Source organism: Mus musculus, chromosome 6 (genome assembly GCF_000001635.26).
Source record: "Mus musculus strain C57BL/6J chromosome 6, GRCm38.p6 C57BL/6J".
Lineage (NCBI taxonomy): Eukaryota > Metazoa > Chordata > Mammalia > Rodentia > Muridae > Mus > Mus musculus.
Window position 1 is genome coordinate 147,460,299 of NC_000072.6, and position 14,817 is coordinate 147,475,115.

Genomic DNA, 14,817 nt, shown 5'->3' on the forward strand with positions numbered 1-14,817 from the left:
CTGTAAGGTACTGAGAGAGAGTAGCCAATCAGATAAGGAACATGCAAATGAGGCTTAGTGCATAACCAATCCGGGTGTGAGACACGCCCCTCCTAGGCCTATAAAAGCAGCACTAGTTCTGGGCTCGAAGTCTTTTCGCCTCTACAATCAAGCTCTCCCAATAAACGTGTGCAGAAGGATCCTGTTGCAGCGTCGTTCTTCCTGGCCAGTCGAGCGCGCGCAAGAAGTGGTGCCGAAAACCCAGGACAAGAAACATCTTCAGGCACGAGTGAAGACCCCCTGCTACAGGGAGGATTCAGAACTGCATCACAGGGAAGGAGCAGTTAATAAAGGTTCCAGCAAAACAGACTGCTGAGAAGGATCCGGCGTGGATTCAGAACTCTTCAGCTGGGGAATGGTGATAATGAAGTGTTCCTGCAAAACAGACTGCTGAGAAGGATCCGGCGTGGATTCAGAACTCTTCAGCTGAGGAACGGTGGTACCGGTAAGTCTCCCAAATTGATCCCCAGGTTAAAGGGGTATATGTTTTTTAAGAAAAAGAAAAGGGAGGAAAAATAAAAGGAATCAGTGATAAAGAAAAGGAAATAGTAAAGGAAAGGAAAAGGGAAAGGAAAGGAAAAAAAAAAAGGAAAGAGAAAAGGGAAAGAGAGAAGAGAAGGAAAGAAAGGATTGAGACGATAAGGTTCCCGGCTTTGGGACAAGTTAAGGTTCATGAGTTATGCTTTTTTTCTCCTATTGACCCTTTGTGGGTAGGTCTGATAGTTTTGGTCTTGTTTGTTCTGATGTATGGACTCTGTTACTGTTTGAAACTGTGTGTAGAGGCAGTCAAGACAGGTCAGAAAATCCTTACAGAGCAACAAGAAAGTATGTCAGAAGAGGAGAAGGGCTTAAAAAGAAAAAGGAAAAAGAAAGGAGACACAGCGTTATCAGGTGGACCAGAAGAAGAAAGTATACAGCAAGCTTATGGCTTGCTTAATGAAACTTTAAAAAATAATGGTTTGAGTATTGCACCAGAAAAGGTACAGCAGTCTAATGTTAGTCATTTTCTAGGAGCCACTATTACTTTACGATGTGTCACCCCACAAAAGATTAGTATAAGAAAAGATCATCTAAAGACATTAAATGATTTTCAAAAATTATTAGGAGATATAAATTGGATTAGACCTTATTTAAGGATCCCTACTTCGGAAATAAAACCTTTATTTCAAATTTTAGAAGGAGACTCACATATTACCTCATTGAGACAATTAACACCTGAGGCTTCTGATGTTCTTAGGAAAGTGGAAAAGGCGATCCAAGCAGCACAGTTAACTCGTATAAATGAGCAAGAACCTTTGTACCTATGCATATTAAGAACCATAAATTTGCCAACTGCTGTGTTATGGCAAAATGGTCCTTTAGTATGGATACATCCACATATATCCCCTAATAAGACTATAGAGCATTATCCCACCATGGTAGCAAATATGGCCCACAAAGGGATAAAAACTTCAATTACTCACTTTGGAAAAATGCCTGATAGCATAATTGTCCCTTATACTGTCGCACAAATGCAAATACTGTGTGCTACTATAGATGAATGGGCCATTCTTAGATGCAGTTTTTCTGGTTTAATTGATAATCATTATCCTAAACATCCGTTATTACATTTTATGTTATTTCATCCAGTAATATTTCCAAAGGTAACGGCTAATACCCCTATAAAGGGAGCCATTGATATTTATACAGATGGATCAAAAACAGGAATTGGAAGTTATGTAATCAATGAAAAGGCTGTAAGGTTGCAATTTACACCAGGAGCCCCTCAATTGGTAGAATGTTTGGTGGTTTTAGAAGTTTTTAAAAGATTTCCTATGCCCATAAATATTATCTCTGATTCTGTTTATGTAGTTAATGCGGTTCTAGCATTAGAGACTGCCGGAAATTTTAAGCAGTCTAGTCCAGTATCTGAAATTTTGAGGAAAATACAAAATTGTATTTTGATGCGTGAGCATCCCTTTTATATTCAACATATTAGAGCACATACATCATTACCTGGACCTATGGTTAAGGGAAATGCAATTGCTGACTCAGCCACCAGAGACATGATTTTCCTATCACAAAGTTCTATAGAAAGTGCTAAGAATTTTCATCAGCTTTATCATGTCCCTGCTTCTACATTACGACAAAAATTTAAGCTCACACGAACAGAAGCCCGAGATATTGTCCTACAGTGTGGTAAATGTGTAGAATTTATTAATGCACCTTCTGTGGGTGTTAATCCTCGCGGATTGCGACCCCTAGATGTTTGGCAAATGGACGTCACGCATATCCCATCTTTTGGGAAATTACAATATGTACATGTATCCATCGATACCAGTTCTGGTGTCCTACATGCCTCTCCCTTGACAGGGGAAAAAGCAGTTCATGTCATATCTCACTGCTTAGAGGCTTGGGCTGCATGGGGCAAGCCCCTAGTGTTAAAGACAGATAATGGTCCTGCATATACTTCTTCTAAATTTAGCCAATTTTGCAAACAAATGCAAGTAAAACATATTACTGGATTGCCCTATAATCCACAGGGCCAAGGCATCATTGAGAGAGCCCACCGCACTCTGAAACAATATTTGCAAAAACAGAAAGGGGAAATAGAGGCTATGACGCCAAAAATGGCTCTATCCCTTGCAATATTTACTCTTAATTTTCTAAAATTAGATGATGCTGGAAGATCACCAGCTGAAAGGCATGGACAATGGCCTCAATCGCCCAATGAAATGGTCAAATGGAAAAATGTCCTTGATAATAAATGGTATGGCCCGGATCCTATCTTAATCAGGTCCCGGGGAGCTATTTGTGTTTTTCCACAGGGTGAAGAAAATCCACTTTGGGTCCCGACGCGACTGACAAGGACCCTGAAAGAGCAAGATGAACCCCAAGATGATTCTCCTGCTCCTGATGATTGAAACCAGGATAAGTATACCTTTATGGGCCATAGTAAGATCATGGCCAGTACCTTTACCGGTACATTCCAATTCTTCTACCTAGCCTTTGTTTTTTGCAAAGGAATGTTTTTTGGATGTGCCTTATGCACGACAAACTCCTCAAGAGCCACGGGTGTATAAGAGTACTAGTATTCATTTAAATTATACATTATGCTTTGTGCATAATGTGGATAAACCTTTTACACCCTGTATATTTTTTAAGAAAAAGATTATCTCTAATTGGGCAGATCAAATTAATACTGCTGACACTATAAGTCATATAGCAGAAAAAACGTCTGAAGCATTGCTTACCCTGCAAAGGGTGGATTCTCATATCACCTCAGGGTTAATGTTAGTGAATCAGAGAGTGGATATTTTACAACATGACATGGAACAGATGATCGATGTCATACAAATGAGTTGTGTGGCATCCACTTTGCATGTGTGCATTACTCCCAATAGGTACATTAATAATTCTTTTATTAAAAGTACAGACCTATCAAATTACCTGAAGGGGAACTGGTCGCAGGAGCTGGAAAGGTTGCAGATGAGGCTGCAGATGCAGATCCTGAACCTTAATGGGACCAGAGTGGAACCAGTGACCCTTGGAGACTTTACCTCTTGGCTTACCTCTGCTTTTTCTTACTTTAAGGAATGGGTGGGAGTGATTTTGTTTGGTGCTGCCATATGCTGTGGACTGGTGTTCATGCTCTGATTGGTATGCAAATTCAGAACTCAACAAAAACGTGACAAGGTGATTATAACTCAGGCACTTTTAGCTATTGAAAACGGCTCCTCCCCTGAAATTTGGTTATCTATGCTCAAGAATTAGTCAGCATGAGATTAGATGAGAGAGACTCAACGATCATTGATCAGCCCTTGCTCATCAATAGGGTGATCATGATTTCCCCACTAATTCATTTTTTGGCTGGCCTCTTTTGCAGAGTTCGCCCTAGGTCATTTAGCAGTTATTGTCACACAGCACTGCAGTATCCAGAGACGGGCAACTTTCCTCGTGCACAGTCCAACCTAAGACATGGGGCCCGGTGGCGATAGGGTTACCCTATGACGGGTAAGGCTGTGACATTAGAGGAACGACCTAAAACAGGAGCCACGGCGGATGGGCATAATTGCACAGGCCTAGTCCAGCCTCATTTTATTAAAACAAACAGGGGGAGATGTGGGAAGCCACATGTGCCGTTGCAGAGTGGCACTGACTACTGCTGGCCACCACGCATAAGATTGGACAAACAACCAATGTGTACATATGCAGTAAAGTTTTTTGCAAAGACACTGCCTGGCCCAGGCATGATAATGAGTTTCTGTAAGGTACTGAGAGTATAACCAATCAGATGTGAGACATGCAAATGAGGCATGATAATGAGGTTCTGTAAGGTACTGAGAGAGAGTAGCCAATCAGATGAGGAACATGCAAATGAGGCTTAGTGCATAACCAATCCGGGTGTGAGACACGCCCCTCCTAGGCCTATAAAAGCAGCACTAGTTCTGGGCTCGAAGTCTTTCGCCTCTACAATCAAGCTCTCCCAATAAATGTGTGCAGAAGGATCCTGTTGCAGCGTCGTTCTTCCTGGCCAGTCGAGCGCGCGCAAGATGGTATGGTAATAACTACCACAGTTAGTCACCTGTCCCAACTTTCTTTTGAACCTGACAGTAATCATTCCCATGATCCCTTCCCAAAGTGAACACAGGACATTTACTCAGGCGATGTACCCCAAACATAAGAAAAGTTGGAACAATTCATTGACATTGAGATAAGTCTGCCACTAGGAACACTCCTTTAGAATTGGGGAATATAAAGGGAAGTTTAAAAAAAAAGGGGAGGGGGAGTTCTGCCAAGCTTCACCTTAAAATAATAACTTGCCTGTTGTGTTATTGAAAAAAAAATCAAACCATTAAACATTCAGGGTTAGTCATTGCCCTCAGTTCTCTATTCTCTGTATTTCTGCTTGATTCACTGTGGAAATTAGACGGAGCCTGAAGTATCATTAGAGACTGCCTCAAGTCAACCAAGTAGCAGTGTTAATGATGGCCACTATGCTAGGGATGGCCTTGGCCGGTACATATGGTTTAATGGCTATTCTTGGTTGTCAACTTGACTACATCTGGAATTAGGTAAAACCCAAGCACCTGGCACACCTGTGAGGGATTTTTCTCGATTAAATCATTTGAAGTGTGAAAACCCACCTTTAATCTAGATCTTTTGATGTGGGAAGATCTGCCTTTAATTCTGGCAGCAGCCTATCTAAGGACATAGAAAAGGAAGGTTGGGCTCTTGGCCTGCTTGCCTTCACTCTTGCTGGCAAGTTCATTTCTTCACTGGCATTAGAGTCTTCTCTCCTTCTTCTTCCTCTTCTTCCTCTCTCCTTCTTCTTCTTCTTCTTTCTCCTTCTCCTCCCTCTTCTTTCTCCTTTTCTCCTTCTTTCTCCTTTTCTCCTTCTCCTTCTCCTCCTCCTCTTCCTCTCCCCCCCTCCCTCCTCCTTCTGGATTCTGGCATATACTGAAGATCAGCTGAGATGTTCAGTCCCATGGACCGAACTACTAATAGATTCTTGGACTTTCTGTTGTAGACAGTCTTTGTTGAAGTAGCTGGACCATAGCTTGCAAGCCACTGTAATAAATTTTACCTATCATCTATCTATCTATCTATCTATCTATCTATCTATCTATCTATCTATCTATCTATCTATCTAATCTACTGGGCCACAGAAAGAGGCCATGTTTTGAAAAAGAGAGAAACAAGATGTAAGCATAATGTGTTGTCTCTAAGTAGCTGCCACATCTGTACTAGACTACCTAGGGCTCTAATGTGAGACGGGATTGGAGTTAAGCAATGGGTTGGATAGGTTTTGTGGAGCAGAGAGGTAGCTCATGTGGCAAGATACATATCTAGTGCATCTAGCAGGCAATTATAAAATACATCCTCAGCTCAGAAGTTCATTCCGGGCTAGAGAGGTGAACTAAAACTGTCATAGTTATCAAGGGTAGGTAAATTTTGGGGTGAGTTTTGGGTAGGTATGTGGAATACATTTGTATAGCTGAGAAAGTTTCCTGCAGAAGATGCCTGTGTATTCCATAGTCATGTCTGTGAAGCAGATTCATCTGTAAGGAGTGGGGATTTTCCACAGAGAATGGGACCAGGTCTGTGAGATAGTTAAAAAGAAGCTGAAAATTGACAAGTAGTTTAACATCTCAGGAGAGAATTTGAGGCTTGTAGCTAAATGAATTTGTACAAAGACAACTAATCTATTCTCAAGACATCTTAGCAAAGAGAGAGCTAAACACACATCATGCTCAATGATTATAAAGCATATTTACCTCACAGACAACAGGTTCATATTCCTGCCATTGTTATGAGCTTGGGCTGATATGCTGCTTGCACAAAAGGTACTCACATGATGGTCAAGAATTCTCCACATTTGGGGCTGGGGATGTAGGCTGGGGTAGACTGCTTGCTTGGCATGTTTAAGGCCTTGGGCTCAATCCCTAACACTGGGGAAACAAAGTAATTTTTTGTATTTTCCTAGAAACCAAAGAGCATTGTATTATTTATATTCCTTCTAATAACATTTGGATAATCTGTATTCTATTCAGGAGCACAATTTACAAATATTTGCATAAGAGCTTAGATTTGGGGGAGCTTAGGTTTGGGGGTGTCTTATGATTTTATTCAATGAATGATTTTACTAAGTTAAATGTTAACTTGCCAATCTCTGGGGAAGACATTAACATTTGTTAAATTATAACTTCTGGTAGATAAATATCAGGTAAATTATTGTGTGATACTCAGGTTTAATGTACCTCTCTTAATTAAAGAGTCTGATAAGTGTATTGAAAGAACACAAAAGCTTTTATGTTCAATAGAAAATTTACCTTTTAGGAGTGTTGAGCCTTTTGACATCACAGGACTGTGCTGTCAACTAAAAGTTCAAGATCAAGAGCCATGGAGAACCACACGATCGAAGTACAAAATGGTCACACACAATGAATTGTAACAGTTTAAGCATAATTTTACTTTGGACAGCATTCATAGCTACCCTGGAGTGTGTGTGGCTATATCTGGCTTGTGGACTGCAGGATGGGTGCACCTGCAAGGCTTAACATGTAGTGGATCCTCATTGCCTTCCCAAAGTGGGTTTGCTTGTTGCTAGAGGCAGCTTGTGACACTGCTGGCTTACTTTATCATCATTGTGGGCATATGATGTTATGTAGGGGCATGTGCATGCCACAGCATGTCTGTGGAGATCAGAGGACAACTTTGTGGAGTTGGATTTCTTTTCCTCTATCTGTGTGTGTTCTAGGGACCAAACTTGCTCAAGAGTTTGATTGCAAGGGCTTGTATCTGCTATGACATCTCAATATCCCTCAGGTTTCACACACACACACACACACACACACACACACACACACACACACACACACACGAAGTATACGTACATATATACATTTTTTCCTGATTCTCCAGCTTATCATATGTGGTGCCATCCTTGGACAGATGTTTAAGAGTTGTAAAACAAAAACACATTGGGAAAGCCCCGTGGAGCAATATAATAAGCAGTGATCCTCTATGGCTCCTCATTCAGTTCCTGCTTCCAGATTTCTGACTTGATTTCCTGTTCTGATTTGACTTAGTGATAGATTGTGACCTTGAAGCTGTAAGATAAATAAACCTTTTCCTCCTCTAAACTGCTTTCAGTTGTTGTATTTTGTCACATCTATAGGAAGTGACTAAGACATACATACTTTTCTTTAACTGTTTCGACTAGTCTAATGGATGAATGTTTTCTTAGAAGGGATGTTTTAGCAGTTTCTCAATACAGTTCTACGCAGTATTGAGAAAAGTACTTTAGCTTCTTAAAGTGTTAAACACCTTACAAAGTATTAATGAGTTTTCTAATATTAAAGTGACTGTTCATTCTTAAAATAAGTATAGTATTCATTATTATTTCATTTCAAAGTGTAAGAAGAAACGTGGCCTGTAGATTTTTCCTCTAGTTTTTGAAAATACATGTGTGAATATACAGCTTTGTTAAATTTTCTTCTAAAGATATTAAGAGTTTTGTTACCATCAACTAGTTCATGATACTATACAGAGAAATAAGTATGGTTCAAAATGTATGATGCACTTTTATTACAGATATGATAACCATGTCATGAAATTTGAATCATAGAAAGTGGATTTCTATAAGGAGAAAATAGTTTGATTTTATGGAACTTAGTATTTTTCAAAACTCTTTTATTTTGTTATTATAGACATCAATAGTACTACTACAATTAAATGCTCAGAATTCTTCGCTGATAGATAATAGTTTGGATTTAGGTTTGTATATTTTTATCGACTGTGATATTGTTATAAATATACTAGTGATAAACTTTAAAATGCATAAGGTATTCACACATTTGAAGGGCACATCTAAAATAGGTAAAGAGAAGTCACAGAATTGCCTACCTTTCTAGATAAATCTGGCAAGAAGAGATGTCCTACTATCTATTCTCACAGTCATCTAAATCTTATTTTTAACTTTTCAAAATTTAAATTAACATTTAAATTAATATTTAAATTGTAAATATTTAAAATTAAAATATAATTAAATCAGTTTTTCCCTGTCTTTTCATGCTTCCTCACTCCAACCATCTCCCATGACTCCCCACTAACTCTCAAGTTGATGGCCTCTTTATTTTAACATTGCTATATCTATCTATCTATCTATCTATCTATCTATCTATCTATCTATCTATCTATCTATCGATACATGCATACATTATATAAAAACAATATGCTAAGTCCATTTATTGTGTCTTTTATGTACTGAATAATCAGTTTGGGGACCATCCCTGGCCTAGGTCAATTCTCTCTAAGTGGTCATTTGCTGCCTGGACTTTTTTGCCTAGGATTAGGAATTGATATGCCCCTTTCTTTGTTAGTATTTCAATTGTTATCATCTTGGGTCATATTTAGGCAGTTATTTTGTTGAGTTATTCAACACAGACGTGTCCCATTTCTTCTTGCTAGACACGCATACATTTTAAATCTAGTGGTTTTGAACTGAATGTAAAACACATATGCAGGTATGCGAGCAGAATTGTCTTCACTAGCAAGACATTGCTGTCAGTTCTTTTAGTCTACCCTAGATTAAAGCTTGGCATAATTAAAGAGGTAAATTACCTCTTTTATGATTAGAATTATTTAAAACCCCAACCCACCAAAGAAAAAGCAAAGAGAGAAAGAAGGAGAAGTGAACAGGAAGACCACTCCTCTGCCTATGCACTGCCCTCCCCTCCTCCTGTGCACTGCCCTCCCCTCCTCCTGTGCACTGCCCTCCCCTCCTCCTATGCACTGCCCTCCCCTCCTCCTATGCACTGCCCTCCCCTCCTCCTATGCACTGCCCTCCCCTCCTCCTATGCACTGCCCTCCCCTCCTCCTATGCACTGCCCTCCCCTCCTCCTATGCACTGCCCTCCCCTCCTCCTATGCACTGCCCTCCCCTCCTCCTATGCACTGCCCTCCCCTCCTCCTGTGCACTGCCCTCCCCTCCTCCTGTGCACTGCCCTCCCCTCCTCCTATGCACTGCCCTCCCCTCCTCCTATGCACTGCCCTCCCCTCCTCCTATGCACTGCCCTCCACTCCTCCTATGCACTGCCCTCCCCTCCTCCTATGCACTGCCCTCCACTCCTCCTGTGCACTGCCCTCCCCTCCTCCTATGCACTGCCCTCCACTCCTCCTGTGCACTGCCCTCCTTTTTCTGGTCAACTTGAAAGAGGGATTGGATGCAGGGAAGTGCTGCCTGGGGTGCAATCACATTCTCTCAAACCCCGTTTTTCAAACTTCAGAGTTTTCTCATGATGTGTTAATTTTGTGGTACACCAACATTTATGAACATTTTTTAGTTCAAACTCAATTTATCTTAGTTGTACCGGCAGCTCTTGCCTGGCATTCTGCCCAGAGCACTGATTGCAAGCAAGGTCTGCTGAAGGGGTGCAGCAGCTTTGAAAGACTCCGATATGGTGGTCCAACAAGGATGCAGAATCTCCGCCTCTGTTTTGACTTTCCAATCTGCATTATAAAAATGTACCGTTTAGCAGCTGGAGGTATGGCATTTGAATAACCACTTGTAATTATGTGAATAGCTTGCCTGTTAAAATCAACCCATGATATAAACTAGAGTCCATCTCTCACTTGTTTGTTTGTGATCATGATTGTAAACAAATAGTGGGGCTAGATGACTGTTGTTTTCTGGGAATCCAACCCAGAGCTCTGCATATGCTAGGCAAACACCATACTCCTCCACTGCCACTCTCTACTTGCAGCACCAACTTTAGAAAGATAACTTGCACAGAAATGAATTATTTATTTATTTTTAAGGGATGTAATGTGGAACTCTGGTACAGAGTGGACATATGTGCTTTCTGTCTTCAACTAGGACTTTGATGAGTTACTGAGAGGTCCCAGTTAAAAGTAAATGACCATGAAATCCATGATGATTAATTTATATCATTCTACAGATGAAATTGTGACTTTTCCCCCCATTTCCTGGCTTGTTTTTTCTTTTGTGCATTTGCACTTGGCACCAAAGAAGCAATTCAGCTTTTCAGACATTAATTAGGGGAGACTCTTGTTCATTTGGAATTAGGCTAACTATGTAAACCAAAATACATACGATGAAGGTCATGTTGATAGACTGGAGAGAGGGCTACCAAGGATCTGAGAGCAAGGAGTTAGGGGTCACAAGTATCCTCTAGGATTGAAACTTCATGAGTGGTTGTGTGTTAGGCATGACTCAGATATCTAACTGAAGAAAGATGAGAAAGGATCATAATTTACTATGTCCTTCAGCTGTGCACATCTCAGACTAGCGTTTGAAATCCTTTACCATTGACTTACGTGCAAGCCAAGTATCACAGGAATCTGGGAGGACATCTTATGCTCAGCTGCTTAGTTATCACCAATTTATGGCTTGAACCAGGCCAAGGGAGAAGGTAAATAAGGCCCTCTTCTGTTTAAAGGGGGATGACAACTCTTTTGTAATATTTAATTTGAAGCTAGAAATACAGACTCTTTCTACACTGTCACACACTTAGCTCTGCAGGTAACAGCAAACCCAGCAGGTAATTGATTTGATGCTTGCTACAATTGCTTTAGAATTGCTTCATTCAAAACTTTAGTCTACCTCTGGATTCTGTGGCTTTGTCTTGCTTCCTGAGCCTGCTCTGTCCTTAGATCTGTTTCCTTTATGCTATAAAAACATGGAGACTTACACGCTTCTTCACTTATATTCTCAAAAGAGATGAAGTTCTGTCCAACAACTCTATATGAGTGATTGCCAAAGTAGTCCATATGATTCCAGGAAGCAGTACTCTAATAAACCCAGGAATGGGACATCACCCCACCCCACCCCAACTCCAGCAGCTGTGGCACGGAGGTTGCCATACCTCGTTCTAGCTTCTGTCAGTCAGGGCACACCTGGACTGAGCATTCTTACCTTAAGCACACCTAGAGACAAGAACAGAATGGCACAAGAACCAAATGCATACTCAGACAAGAATGACTAGATCTTCTGTGCGGGAGTCCTTTACCATCCAACTACTGTTCTGTTAACTGGCATATTATTTCTCTGCCTACTCAACTTCATGGGGGCAAAGTAATGAGCAAGCCTGGGTATTCCAGGTTTTGGCCAGTAGAAATTTTAGCCCTTGTAATAAACCTAGCTCAGTTTGGGGCTTTTCACAGTGGTTCTATGCCATGGTAATAAAACAAAAGAGTCCCCCCCTCCCACATACCCCAATATAAAGCTAAAAGTCCTACCCAAACTTTCATTTTTAGACTCACTTGGGAAATATCACATGAACTTCACGAGAAGGCTCATGAATAAAAAACCCTTTCAGAGATTCTCATCTTACACAGGAGTTATATTACATACATTTTGTTGTGATCCTTGCCATTTCTGCGGATAACTCCAGCAGCATCTGGGCCACCATGGTCATAAGCAGAACTTGGTAACTCCATGCTAGTGTCTTTAGATGGATGACTAGTGTGTGGAGACAAAGTGAGGTGCCACCTATGAACCAGAAAGCACACACATCACACATTAGATCTGCTTTGCATCATGATCTTTGACTTCCCAGCCTTCAGAGTTGTGAGAAATAACATGTCATCTATAAGTCACCCAGGGCTGTGTTGCAGCTTCCAGATGGGACTTGGAGTATTTTAGTATTCCATGGGCTTCCTTACCAGATGTATCTCCATACTCCACCTCTTTAAACAGCTCCAGAACTTGGGGCCATCTTCAGTTCCTGATTTTCCCTGCCCCTGTATTGACTTTGCTACCTACAGTATTCCAAGAAACTTTGTCCCCTTCATGACCACCTCATTCATAATTCATTACAGCTACTTCCTATCTACCTTGGTTACCTTTTACCCACACACCTCTGCTGATGTAATACCCTCAACCTTGAAGAACAAATCCTGAAGTTTTCTATTGCCTTCAGAATAGAACTCTAGTCTTTCTGTGGAGTTTGCAAAACTCTTCCTTATCTTGTCTCCTCTGAAAAATAGACAGTCCTATTTTTCCAGTGTGATTTCACATTATACCACCTGCCCTCAGTGTAATATCTATATTGAGGGTTTTGCAGAATTTCTGATTAAAATGTCCTTGATTACCAAGTGGTGGAATGCAGTAGATCCAGAAACAAAATTAACTTGGACTGTCTTTAGTTTCCTTAATAGCCATTTATGCCCATGTTCATATGTGATCTAACATTCCCTTTTGCTATCAGGTGACATCTTTGGAATGTATTTACTTAGCAGAATACCAGAATCCACTAAAGCTAAGAAAGCCATAACATCTGGAATATATAGGCAGAGACTTCTCTGCTGAGATGTAGCCTGTCTAGCTCACGTCTTCAACAATGTTTGAAAGTGGATTTATTTGACTTTATTTTGTCCTGTGACAATGAAAAGGTTATACCATCTCATCCTTGGTGGAACACATCATTTTACTGTAGTTTGAGTTACTGTTCCCAGGCCACAATTACTTATATTTGGATAGCAATAAAGTATCCCTTATTTTTTTCTTGAATGGAGGCTGTGTTTTACACTGACAGCTGTCACAGCCTGTCTCCACTATCATCTTTGCTTTCACTATATCTGCCTACAAATTGTATCTATCCTACAACTCCAGGTAAGTGAAAACATTAAGTTCACATCCTTCCTTCCATCCTCCCTTCCTTTTCTTTTCTTTCTCTCCTTCTTTGCTCTGTCTGTTCTTTGTTTGGAGCATAGTCCTCTTTCTTAGCTGGATTTGATCCTATTGATTCCTTAGGGCTTGTCTTGAGCTTTCTTTCTAATGAGCAACACTTCCTGGTTAGCCAGGTTGAGAGGAGCACTCAGCGCCTCTAATTTGGCTAGGCCCCATTTCTGATTTGATTGGATCTTTCTCTACATTTGCTCTTTTTGAGGGTGGGAGCCATACTTCTCGTCTCAGGTACTATGGGTTTGTAGTCATATGCACAACAAATGTCTAGAGCAGTGTCAGCTGGCTTGTAGAAGCACTTCGATGAGTAATCAAGATCAAGATTTGTTCTCCAGAAGTGAGACACAGAAGATATGAAAGACCTCCCTTCTTGCAGAAGGGAGTGTAACATGGTGTAGAAGAGGACCAAAGTTCCTAAAGGGTAGAACTAGCATGTGACTCAGGAATTATAGTCTATGTCCAATATCTATCCACAAAGCTTCTAGAAGACTGTTCACAGAAGTACTTCATGTAAGTGGACTCACAAAACATTATGCTAAGTGGGTCAGATCAGGCACAAAAGGTCACACTTTGTATGTAATTAGACATATCTTGAGGAAGTGGATTAATGTTGCCTAGGGCAGGTGTGATGTGTGAAGAGATGGAGGAAGGGAATAACTGCTGAGGAGCATGGAATCTCCTTTGACAGCTGGAAAGAATAAAGTTGATGTGGTGATGGGTGCTTACATGTAAGCATGTTAAACATTTAAAGATAAAATTACCAATTACTTTGTGGGGTTTCTGAGGTGAGATTCTGATGACCGATACACAGTGATCTGAAACTAGAGTGGTGGCAGTAGGGATAAACGGTCATTTTGTTGGGTCAGATGTTTCGATGGAAACCCAAAGGCATTAAAATTTCAAGCACAAAGAGAAAAGATAAGGTGACACATAGATATTGACTATCAGTTTATGAAATGCTTATTGAATGTATTTCCACTTTCTTGACTACTAGACTAGATGTAAAGGAGAAATGGGAAACAGCTTGCTGAGTATACAAAGAAGTGGTCCTTGACTTGGTGCTCAACTGGAAATTAAAAAAGTATATGTGTGTAAGGAAGCATCAAATTTCTATAAGAGAAATACAACTTATTTGTGCAAAGAATGGGCAGGATGGAAAAGGTCAGAAGAGGTGACCTGCTCAGTATTAGTTGTTCACTAAGGACTTCAAGTTGCCCAGCTCAGTGAAGGCATGTCAAGATCCTGTTGATACTTCCCACTCAGTACAGAGATTAAAGATAGTTCAGTCAATTTTGTTCAGTGGAAGGAAGAGAAAAGCAATTCCCAATAATGCTCTCTGTGTGAAGATTAGAAGTTGTCCACAGACTCACATTCAAACGATCAGGGCACTAGGCAGTAAAATATCTTGGATATATTTGGTTCATTCCCAGATTGTTACCACTTGACTAGTTCCAAGTAAATGGTATACGTTCAATAAAAATTAAGTGAATGTTGTCTAAACCATCTGAGAAGTGTGCTACCTGTTGACCATTTCTATGTAACAGTCACGACAGTCTACACAATTACTCTCCCCTTCAAACAAAAACCTAC

At 40.5% G+C, this 14,817-nt stretch overlaps 1 long non-coding RNA gene across 6 annotated transcripts in view; it reads right to left on the reverse strand.

The window, feature by feature from the left end:
- Gm6288 overlaps window positions 1–14,817 on the reverse strand; it is a 38,115-nt gene that overhangs the window by 22,130 nt on the left and 1,168 nt on the right. For 5 of the 6 annotated variants that reach the window (XR_869623.3, XR_869622.3, XR_378183.4 and 2 more), the window contains one exon: window positions 11,896–12,033. This is a non-coding gene — a long non-coding RNA (predicted gene 6288). Of the gene's footprint in view, window positions 1–9,668; window positions 10,032–11,895; window positions 12,034–14,817 lie in introns of those variants that run through there. The other variant, XR_378182.4, reaches the window with a different exon arrangement.